The sequence below is a fragment of the Heterodontus francisci genome, chromosome 28, assembly GCF_036365525.1.
Source record: "Heterodontus francisci isolate sHetFra1 chromosome 28, sHetFra1.hap1, whole genome shotgun sequence".
Lineage (NCBI taxonomy): Eukaryota > Metazoa > Chordata > Chondrichthyes > Heterodontiformes > Heterodontidae > Heterodontus > Heterodontus francisci.
The window spans coordinates 59,185,011-59,199,388 of NC_090398.1; positions in this window are offsets into that span (position 1 = coordinate 59,185,011).

Genomic DNA, 14,378 nt, shown 5'->3' on the forward strand with positions numbered 1-14,378 from the left:
CAAAGACATACACTTACACCAAGTAACAAAGACAGACACTTACACCAAGTAACAAAGACATACACTGACACCAAGAAGCAAAGACATACACTTATACCAAGTAACAAAGACAGACAATTGCACCAAGTAACAAAGACATACACTGACACCCAGTAACAAAGACATACACTGACACCCAGTAACACAGACACGCACGGACACCAAGTAACACAGACACGCACTTACACCAAGTAACACAGACATACACTGACACCTTGTAACACAGACACACACTTACACCAAGTCACAAAGACATACACTGATACCCAATAACACAGACACACACATACACCAAGTAACATAGACATACACTGACACACAGGAGCACAGACACACACCTACACCAAGTAACAAAGACATGCACTGATACCCAGTAACACAGACACACACGGACACCAAGTAACACAGACACACACTGACACCCAGTAACAAAGACATACACTGTCACCAAGTCACAAAGACATACACTGATACCAAGACACAAAGACATACACTTACACCAAGTAACACAGACATACACTGACGCCAATTAACAAAGACATACACTTACACCAAGTATTTTGACATACACTGACACCAAGTAACAAAGACATACACTGATACCCAGTAACAAAGACATACACTGTCACCAAGTCACAAAGACATACATTGATACCAAGTCACAAAGACATACACTTACACCAAGTAACACAGACATACACTGACGCCAAGTAACAAAGACAGACAATTACACCAAGTAACAAAGACATAAACTTACACCAAGTAACGAAGACACACACTTACACTAAGTAACACAGACATCCACTGACGCCAAGTAACAAAGACAAACACTTACACCAAGTAACAAAGACAGACAGTTACACCAAGTAACAAAGACATACACTTACACCAAGTATTTTGACATACACTGATACCCAGTAAAACAGACACACTTACACCAAGTAACACAGACATACACTGACACCCAGTAACACAGACACACCCTTACACCAAGTAACAAAGACATACACTGACACCCAGTAACACAGACAAACACGGACACCAAGTAACAAAGACACAGACTGACATCAAGTAACACAGACACACATTGACACCCAGTAACATAGACACACACTTACACCAAGTAACACAGACATACACTGATAACAAGTCACAAAGACATACACTGATACCCATTAACAAAGACATACACTTACACCAAGTAACAAAGACAGACAATTACACCAAGTAACAAAGCATACACTTACACCAAGTATTTTGACATACACTGACACCAAGTAACAAAGACATACACTGATACCCAGTAACACAGACACACACTTACACTAAGTAACACAGACATCCACTGACGCCAAGTAACAAAGACATACACTTACACCAAGTAACAAAGACAGACAGTTACACCAAGTAACAAAGACATACACTTACACCAAGTATTTTGACATACACTGATACCCAGTAAAACAGACACACTTACACCAAGTAACACAGACATACACTGACACCCAGTAACACAGACACACCCTTACACCAAGTAACAAATACATACACTGACACCCAGTAACACATACAAACACGGACACCAAGTAACAAAGACACAGACTGACATCAAGTAACACAGACACACATTGACACCCAGTAACATAGACACACACTTACACCAAGTAACACAGACATACACTGATAACAAGTCACAAAGACATACACTGATACCCATTAACAAAGACATACACTTACACCAAGTAACAAAGACAGACAATTACACCAAGTAACAAAGCATACACTTACACCAAGTATTTTGACATACACTGACACCAAGTAACAAAGACATACACTGATACCCAGTAACACAGACACACACTTACACCAAGTAACAAAGACATACACTGATACCCAGTAACAAAGACATACACTTACACCAAGTAACAAAGACAGACAATTACACCAAGTATTTTGACATACACTGACACCAAGTAACAAAGACATACACTGACACCAAGTCACAAAGACATACACTGATACCCAGTAACACAGAAACACACTTCCACCAATTAACAAAGACATACACTGACACCAAGTCACAAAGACACACGCTGACACCCAGTAACAAAGACATACACAGACACCAAGTAACAAAGACATACACTGATACCCAGTAACACAGACACACACTTACACCAAGTAACACAGACATACACTGACACCCAGTAACACAGACACACACGGACACCAAGTAACAAAGACACAGACTTACAACAAGGAACACAGACACACAGACACCCAGTAACACAGACACACAGTTACACCTAGTAAAACAGACATACACTCACACCAAGTAACAAAGACATACACTGATACCCAGTAAAAAAGACATACACTGACACCAAGTCACAAAGACATACACTGATACCTAGTCACAAAGACATACACTGATGCCCAGTAACACAGACACATACTGACACCAAGTAACAAAGACATACACTTACACCAAGTAACAAAGACAGACACTTACACCAAGTAACAAAGACATACACTGACACCAAGAAGCAAAGACATACACTTATACCAAGTAACAAAGACAGACAATTGCACCAAGTAACAAAGACATACACTGACACCCAGTAACAAAGACATACACTGACACCCAGTAACACAGACACGCACGGACACCAAGTAACACAGACACGCACTTACACCAAGTAACACAGACATACACTGACACCCAGTAACACAGACACACACTTACACCAAGTCACAAAGACATACACTGATACCCAATAACACAGACACACACATACACCAAGTAACACAGACATACACTGACACACAGGAGCACAGACACACACCTACACCAAGTAACAAAGACATGCACTGATACCCAGTAACACAGACACACACGGACACCAAGTAACACAGACACACACTGACACCCAGTAACAAAGACATACACTGTCACCAAGTCACAAAGACATACACTGATACCAAGACACAAAGACATACACTTACACCAAGTAACACAGACATACACTGACGCCAATTAACAAAGACATACACTTACACCCAGTATTTTGACATACACTGACACCAAGTAACAAAGACATACACTGATACCCAGTAACAAAGACATACACTGTCACCAAGTCACAAAGACATACATTGATACCAAGTCACAAAGACATACACTTACACCAAGTAACACAGACATACACTGACGCCAAGTAACAAAGACAGACAATTACACCAAGTAACAAAGACATAAACTTACACCAAGTAACGAAGACACACACTTACACTAAGTAACACAGACATCCACTGACGCCAAGTAACAAAGACATACACTTACACCAAGTAACAAAGACAGACAGTTACACCAAGTAACAAAGACATACACTTACACCAAGTATTTTGACATACACTGATACCCAGTAAAACAGACACACTTACACCAAGTAACACAGACATACACTGACACGCAGTAACACAGACACACCCTTACACCAAGTAACAAATACATACACTGACACCCAGTAACACAGACAAACACGGACACCAAGTAACAAAGACACAGACTGACATCAAGTAACACAGACACACATTGACACCCAGTAACATAGACACACACTTACACCAAGTAACACAGACATACACTGATAACAAGTCACAAAGACATACACTGATACCCATTAACAAAGACATACACTTACACCAAGTAACAAAGACAGACAATTACACCAAGTAACAAAGCATACACTTACACCAAGTATTTTGACATACACTGACACCAAGTAACAAAGACATACACTGATACCCAGTAACACAGACACACACTTACACTAAGTAACACAGACATCCACTGACGCCAAGTAACAAAGACATATACTTACACCAAGTAACAAAGACAGACTGTTACACCAAGTAACAAAGACATACACTTACACCAAGTATTTTGACATACACTGATACCCAGTAAAACAGACACACTTACACCAAGTAACACAGACATACACTGACACCCAGTAACACAGACACACCCTTACACCAAGTAACAAATACATACACTGACACCCAGTAACACAGACAAACACGGACACCAAGTAACAAAGACACAGACTGACATCAAGTAACACAGACACACATTGACACCCAGTAACATAGACACACACTTACACCAAGTAACACAGACATACACTGATAACAAGTCACAAAGACATACACTGATACCCATTAACAAAGACATACACTTACACCAAGTAACAAAGACAGACAATTACACCAAGTAACAAAGCATACACTTACACCAAGTATTTTGACATACACTGACACCAAGTAACAAAGACATACACTGATACCCAGTAACACAGACACACACTTACACCAAGTAACAAAGACATACACTGACACCAAGTCACAAAGACACACACTGACACCCAGTAACAAAGACATACACTGACACCAAGTCACAAAGACATACACTGATACCCAGTAACACAGACACACACTTACACCAATTAACAAAGACATACACTGACACCCAGTAACACAGACACACACTTACACCATGTAACACAGACATAAACTGACACCAAGTAACATAGACATACACTGACACCAAGTAACAAAGACATACACTTACACCAAGTAAAATAGACATACACTGACACCAAGTAACAAAGACATACACTGATACCCAGTAACACAGACACACACTTACACCAGGTAACAAAGACATACACTGATACCAGATAACAAAGACAGACAATTAACACCAATTAAGAAATACATGCACTTACACCAAGTATTTTGACATACACTGAAACCAAGTAACAATGACATACACTGACACCAAGTAACACAGACATACACTGACACCAAGTAACAAAGACAGACAATGATACCCAGTAACACAGACACACACTTACACCAAGTAACACAGACATACACTGACACCAAGTAACAAAGACATGCACTGATACGAAGTCACAAAGAAATACACTGATACCCAGTATCACAGACACACACTGACACCAAGTAACAAAGACATACACTGACACCAAGTAATACAGACACACACTGACACCCAGTAACAAAGACATACTTTGTCACCAAGTCACAAAGACATACACTGATACCAAGTCACAAAGACATACACTTACACCAAGTAACACAGACATACACTGACGCCAAGTAACAAAGACATACACTTACACCAAGTAACAACGACAGACAATTACAATAAGTAACAAATACATACACTTACACCAAGTAACAAAGACACACACTTACACTAAGTAAAACAGACATACACTGACGCCAAGTAACAAAAACATACACTTACACCAAGTAACAAAGACATACACTTACACCAAGTATTTTGACATACACTGATACCCAGTAAAACAGACACACTTACACCAAGTAACACAGACATACACTGACACCCAGTAACACAGACACACCCTTACACCAAGTAACAAAGACATACACTGACACCCAGTAACACAGACAAACACGGACACCAAGTAACAAAGACACAGACTTACATCAAGTAACACAGACACACATTGACACCCAGTAACATAGACATACACTTCCACCAAGTAACACAGACATGCACTGATAACAAGTCACAAAGACATACACTGATACCAAGTAACAAAGACAGACAATTTCACCAAGTAACAAAGACATACACTGACACCAAGTCACAAAGACACACACTGACACCCAGTAACAAAGACATACACTGACACCAAGTCACAAAGACATAGACTGATACCCAGTAACACAGACACACACTTACGCCAAGTAACACAGACATACACTGACACCCAGTAACACAGACACACATTTACACGAAGTAACAAAGACATACACTGGCACCCAGTAACAAAGGCATACACTGACACCCAGTAACACAGACACACACGGACACCAAGTAACAAAGACACTGACTTGCACCAAGTAACACAGACACACACTGACACCCAGTATCACAGACACACACTGACACCAAGTAACAAAGACATACACTGACACCAAGTAACACAGACACACACTGACACCCAGTAACAAAGACATACACTGTCACCAAGTCACAAATACATACACTGATCCCAAGTCACAAAGACATACACTTACACCAATTAACACAGACATACACTGACGCCAAGTAACAATGACATACACTTACACCAAGTAACAAAGACAGACAATTACACCAAGTAACAAAGACATACACTTACACCAAGTATTTTGACATACACTGATACCCAGTAAAACAGACACACTTACACCAAGTAACACTGACATACACTGACACACAGTAACACAGACACACCCTTACACCAAGTAACAAAGACATACACTGACACCCAGTAACACAGACAAACACGGACACCAAGAAACAAAGAAACAGACTTACACCAAGTAACACAGACACACATTGACACCCAGTAACACAGACACACACTTACAACAAGTAACACAGACATACACTGAAAACAAGTCACAAAGACATACACTGATACCCAGTAACAAAGACATACACTTACATCAAGTAACAAAGACAGACAAATACACCAAGTAACAAAGACATACACTTACACCAAGTATTTTGACATACACTGACACCAAGTAACAAAGACATACACTGATAGCCAGTAACACAGACACACACTGACACCCAGTAACAAAGACATACACTGACACCAAGTCACAAAGACATACACTGATACCCAGTAACACAGACACACACTTACACCAAGTAACACAGACAAACACGGACACCAAGTAACAAAGACACAGACTTCCTCCAAGTAACACAGACACACATTGACACCCAGTAACACAGACACACACTTCCAACAAGTAACACAGACATACACTGATAACAAGTCACAAAGACATACACTGATACCCAGTAACAAAGACATACACTTACACCAAGTAACAAAGACAGACAATTACACCAAGTAACAAAGACATACACTTACACCAAGTATGTTGACATACACTGACACCTAGTAACAAAGACATACACTGATACCCAGTAACACAGACACACACTTACACCAAGTAACAAAGTCATGCACTGACACCAAGTCACAAAGACACACACTGACACCCAGTAACAAAGACATACACTGACACCGAGTCACAAAGACATACAGTGATACCCAGTTACACAGACACACACATACACCAAGTAACACAGACATACACTGACACCCAGTAACACAGACACACACTTACACCAAGTCACAAAGACATACACTGACACCCAGTAACACAGACACACACGGACACCAAGTAACAAAGACACTGACTTACACCAAGTAACACAGACACACACTGACACCAAGTAACACAGACACACACTTACACCAAGTAACAAAGACATACACTGACACCCAGTAACAAAGACATACACTGACAACCAGTAACACAGACGCACACGGACACCAAGTAACAAAGACACAGACTTACACCAAGGAACACAGACACTCACTGACACCCAGTAACACAGACACACGCTTACAACAAGTAACACAGACATACACTGAAAACAAGTCACAAAGACATACACTTACACCAAGTAAAATAGACATACACTGACACCAAGTAACAAAGACATACGCTGATACCCAGTAACACAGACACACACTTACACCAAGTAACAAAGACATACACTGATACCCAGTAACACAGACATACACTGACACCAGATAACAAAGACTGAAAATTAACACCAAGTAACAAAGACATACACTTACACCAAGTCACAAAGACACACACTGACACCCAGTAACAAAGACATACACTGACACCAAGTCACAAAGACATACAGTGATACCCAGTAACACAGACACACACTTACACCAAGTAACACAGACATACACTGACACCCAGTAACACAGACACACACTTACACCAAGTAACAAAGACATACACTGACACCCAGTAACAAAGACATACACTGACTCCCAGTAACACAGACACACACGGACACCAAGTAACAAAGACACTGACTTACACCAAGTAACACAGACACACACTGACACCCAGTAACACAGACACACACTTACACCTAGTAACAAAGACATACACTGACACCCAGTAACAAAGACATAAACTGACCACCAGTAACACAGACGCACACGGACACAAAGTAACAAAGACATACACTGACACCAAGTCACAAAGACATACACTGATACCCAGTAAAACAGACACACTTACACCAAGTAACACAGACACACACGGACACCAAGTGACAAAGGCACAGACTTACACCAAGTAACACAGACATACACTGACACCATGTAACATAGACACACACTTACACCAAGTAACACAGACATACACTGACACCAGGTAACAAAGACATACACTGATACCCAGTAACACAGACCCACACTTACACCAAGTAACAAAGACATACACTGACACCCAGTAACACAGACACACACTTACACCAAGTAACAAAGACATACACGGACACCCATTAAAAAAGACATACAATGACACCCAGTAACACAGACACACACGGACACCAAGTAACAAAGACACAGACTTACACCAAGTAACACAGACACACACTGACACCAAGTAACAAAGAAACAGACTTACACCAAGTAACACAGACACACACGGACACCAAGTAACAAAGACACAGACTTACACCAAGTAACACAGACACACACTGACACCGAGGAACACAGACACACACTTACACCAGGTAACACAGACATACAATGACACCAAGTAACAAAGACATACAGTGATACCCAGTAACACAGGCACACACTGACACCAAGTAACAAAGACATACACTTACACCAAGTAACAAAGATAGACAATTACACCAAGTAACAAAGACATACACTTTCACCAAGTATTTTGACATACACCGACACCAAGTAACAAAGACAGACACTGATACCCAGTAACACAGACACACACTTACACCAAGTAACAAAGACATACACTGACACCAAGTCACAATTCACACACTGACACCCAGTAACAAAGACATACACTTACACCAAGTAACACAGACATACATTGACACCCAGTAACACAGAAACACACTTACACCAAGTAACAAAGACATGCACGGACACCCATTAACAAACACATACACTGACACCCAGTAACACAGACACACACGGACACCAAGTAACAAAGACACAGACTTACATCAAGTAACACCGACACACACTGACACCCAGTAACACAGACACACACTTGCACCAAGTAACAAAGACATACACTGACACCAAGTCACAAAGACACACACTGACAACCAGTAACAAAGACATGCACTGACACCAAGTCACAAAGACATGCACTGATACCCAGTAATAAAGACATACACTGATACCCAGTAACACAGACACACACTTACACCTAGTAACAAAGACACACACTGATACCCAGTAACACAGACACACACTGACATCAAGTATCAAAGACATACACTGACACCAAGTAACTAAGACATTCACTTGCACCAAGTAACAAAGGCAGACAATTACACCAAGTAACAAAGACATACACTTACACCAAGTATTTTGACACACACTGACACCAAGTAACAAAGATATACACTGATACCCAGTAGCACAGACACACACTTACACCAAGTAACAAAGACATACACTGACACCAAGTCACAAAGACATACACTGACACCAAGTCACAAAGACATACACTGATACCCAGTAACACAGACACACACTTACACCAAGTAACAAAGACATACACGGACACCCATTAAAAAAGACATACAATGACACCCAGTAACACAGACACACACGGACTCCAAGTAACAAAGACACAGACTTACACCAAGTAACACAGACACACACTGACACCAAGTAACAAAGAAACAGACTTACACCAAGTAACACAGACACACACAGACACCAAGTAACAAAGACACAGACTGACACCAAGTAACACAGACACACTCTGACACCGAGTAACACAGACACACACTTACACCAAGTAACACAGACATACACTGACACCAAGTAACAAAGACATACAGTGATACCCAGTAACACAGGCACACACTGACACCAAGTAACAAAGACATACACTTACACCAAGTAACAAAGATAGACAATTACACCAAGTAACAAAGACATACACTTTCACCAAGTATTTTGACATACACCGACACCAAGTAACAAAGACAGACACTGATACCCAGTAACACAGACACACACTTACACCAAGTAACAAAGACATACACTGACACCAAGTCACAATTCACACACTGACACCCAGTAACAAAGACATACACTGACACCAAGTCACAAAGACATACACTGATACCCAGTAACACAGACCCACACTTACACCAAGTAACACAGACATACATTGACACCCAGTAACACAGACACACACTTACACCAAGTAACAAAGACATACACGGACACCCATTAACAAACACATACACTGACACCCAGTAACACAGAGAAACACGGACACCCTGTAACACAGACAAACATGGACACCAAGTAACAAAGACACAGACTTCCACCAAGTAACACAGACACACATTGACACCCAGTAACACAGACACACACTTCCAACAAGTAACACAGACATACACTGATAACAAGTCACAAAGACATACACTGATACCCAGTAACAAAGACATACACTTACACCAAGTAACAAAGACAGACAATTACACCAAGTAACAAAGACATACACTTACACCAAGTATGTTGACAAACACTGACACCAAGTAACAAAGACATACACTGATACCCAGTAACACAGACACACACTTACACCAAGTAACAAAGACATGCACTGACACCAAGTCACAAAGACACACACTGACACCCAGTAACAAAGACATACACTGACACCGAGTCACAAAGACATACAGTGATACCCAGTTACACAGACACACACTTACACCAAGTAACACACACATACACTGACACCCAGTAACACAGACACACACTTACACCAAGTAACAAAGACATACACTGACACCCAGTAACACAGACACACACGGACACCAAGTAACAAAGACACTGACTTACACCAAGTAACACAGACACACACTGACACCAAGTAACACAGACACACACTTACACCAAGTAACAAAGACATACACTGACACCCAGTAACAAAGACATACACTGACAACCAGTAACACAGACGCACACGGACACCAAGTAACGAAGACACAGACTTACACCAAGGAACACAGACACACACTGACACCCAGTAACACAGACACACACTTGCACCTAGTAACACAGACATACACTGACACCAAGTAACAAAGACATACACTGATACCCAGTAACACAGACATACACTGACACCAGATAACAAAGACTGAAAATTAACACCAAGTAACAAAGAAATACACTTACACCAATTCACAAAGACACACACTGACACCCAGTAACAAAGACATACACTGACACCAAGTCACAAAGACATACAGTGATACCCTGTAACACAGACACACACTAACACCAAGTTACACAGACATACACTGACACCCAGTAACACAGACACACACTTACACCAAGTAACAAAGACATACACTGACACCCAGTAACAAAGACATACACTGACACCCAGTAACACAGACACACACGGACACCAAGAAACAAAGACACTGACTTACACCAAGTAACACAGACACACACTGACACCCAGTAACACAGACACACACTTACACCAAGTAACAAAGACATACACTGACACCCAGTAACAAAGACATAAACTGACCACCAGTAACACAGACGAACACGGACACCAAGTAACAAAGACATACACTGACACCAAGTCACAAAGACACACACTGACACCCAGTAACAAAGACATACACTGACACCAAGTCACAAAGACACACACTGACACACAGTAACAAAGACATACACTGACACCAAGTCACAAAGACACACACTGACACCCAGTAACAAAGACATACACTGACACCAAGTAACAAAGACATACACTGACACCAAGTAACAAAGAAATTCACTTACACCAAGTAAAAAAGACAGACAATTACACCAATTAACAAAGACATACACTTACACCAAGTATTTTGACATACACTGACACCAGGTAACAAAGATATACACTGATACCCAGTAACACAGACACACACTTACACCAAGTAACAAAGACATACACTGACACCAAGTCACAAAGACACACACTGACATCCAGTCACAAAGACATACACTGACACCAAGTCACAAAGACATAAACTGATACGCAGTAACACAGACACACACTTACACCAAGTAACACAGACATACTCTGACACCCAGTAATACAGACACACACTTCCACCAAGTAACAAACACATAGACTGACTCCCAGTAACAAAGACATACAGTGACACACAGTAGCACAGACACACACGGACACCAAGTAACAAAGACACAGACTTACACCAAGTAACACAGACACACACTGACACCAAGTGACAAAGACATACACTGACACCAAGTCACAAAGACATACACTGATACCCAGTAACACAGACACACACTTACACCACGTAACACAGACATACACTGACACCCAGTAACACAGACACACACTTACACCAAGTAACAAAGACATACACTGACACCCAGTAACAAAGACATACACTGACACCCAGTAACACAGACACAGACGGACACCAAGTGACAAAGACACAGACTTACACCAAGTAACACAGACACACACTGACACCCAGTAACATTGACACACACTTACACCAAGTAACACAGACATACACTGACACCAAGTAACTAAGACATACACTGATACCCAGTAACACCGACACACACTTACACCAAGTAACAAAGACATACACTGACACCAAGTCACAAAGACTCACACTGACACCCAGTAACAAAGACATACACTGACACCAAGTCACAAAGACATACACTGATACCCAGTAACACAGAAACACCCTTACACCAAGTAACAAAGACATACACAGACACCAAGTCACAAAGACATACACTGATACCAAGTCACAAAGACATACACTGATACCCAGTAACACAGAGACACACTGACACCAAGTAACAAAGACATACACTGACACCCAGTAACACAGACACACACTTACACCAAGTAACAAAGACATACACTGACACCCAGTAACAAAGACATACACTGACACCCAGTAACATAGACACACACGGACACCAAGTGACAAAGACACAGACTTACACCAAGGAACACAGACACACACTGACACCCAGTAACATAGACACACACTTACACCAAGTAACACAGACATACACTGACACCAAGTAACTAAGACATACACTGATACCCAGTAACACAGACCAACACTTACACCAAGTAACAAAGACATACACTGACACCCAGTAACACAGACACACACTTACACCAAGTAACAAAGACATACACGGACACCCATTAAAAAAGACATACAATGACACCCAGTAACACAGACACACACGGACACCAAGTAACAAAGACACAGACTTACACCAAGTAACAGAGACACACACTGACACCAAGTAACAAAGAAACAGACTGACACCAAGTAACACAGACACACACGGACACCAAGTAACAAAGACACAGACTGACACCAAGTAACACAGACACACACGGACACCAAGTAACAAAGAAACAGACTGACACCAAGTAACACAGACACACACTGACACCGAGTAACACAGACACACACTTACACCAAGTAACGCAGACATACACTGACACCAAGTAGCAAAGACATACAGTGACACCCAGTAACACAGGCACACACTGACACCAAGTAACAAAGACATACACTTACACCAAGTAACAAAGATAGACAATTACACCAAGTAACAAAGACATACACTTTCACCAAGTATTTTGACATACACCGACACCAAGTAACAAAGACAGACACTGATACCCAGTAACACAGACACACACTTACACCAAGTAACAAAGACATACACTGACACCAAGTCACAATTCACACACTGACACCCAGTAACAAAGACATACACTGACACCAAGTCACAAAGACATACACTGATACCCAGTAACACAGACCCACACTTACACCAAGTAACACAGACATACATTGACACCCAGTAACACAGACACACACTTACACCAAGTAACAAAGACATACACGGACAACCCATTAACAAACACATACACTGACACCCAGTAACACAGACACACACGGACACCAAGTAACAAAGACACAGACTTACATCAAGTTACACCGACACACACTGACACCCAGTAACACAGACACACACTTACACCAAGTAACAAAGACATACACTGACACCAAGTCACAAAGACACACACTG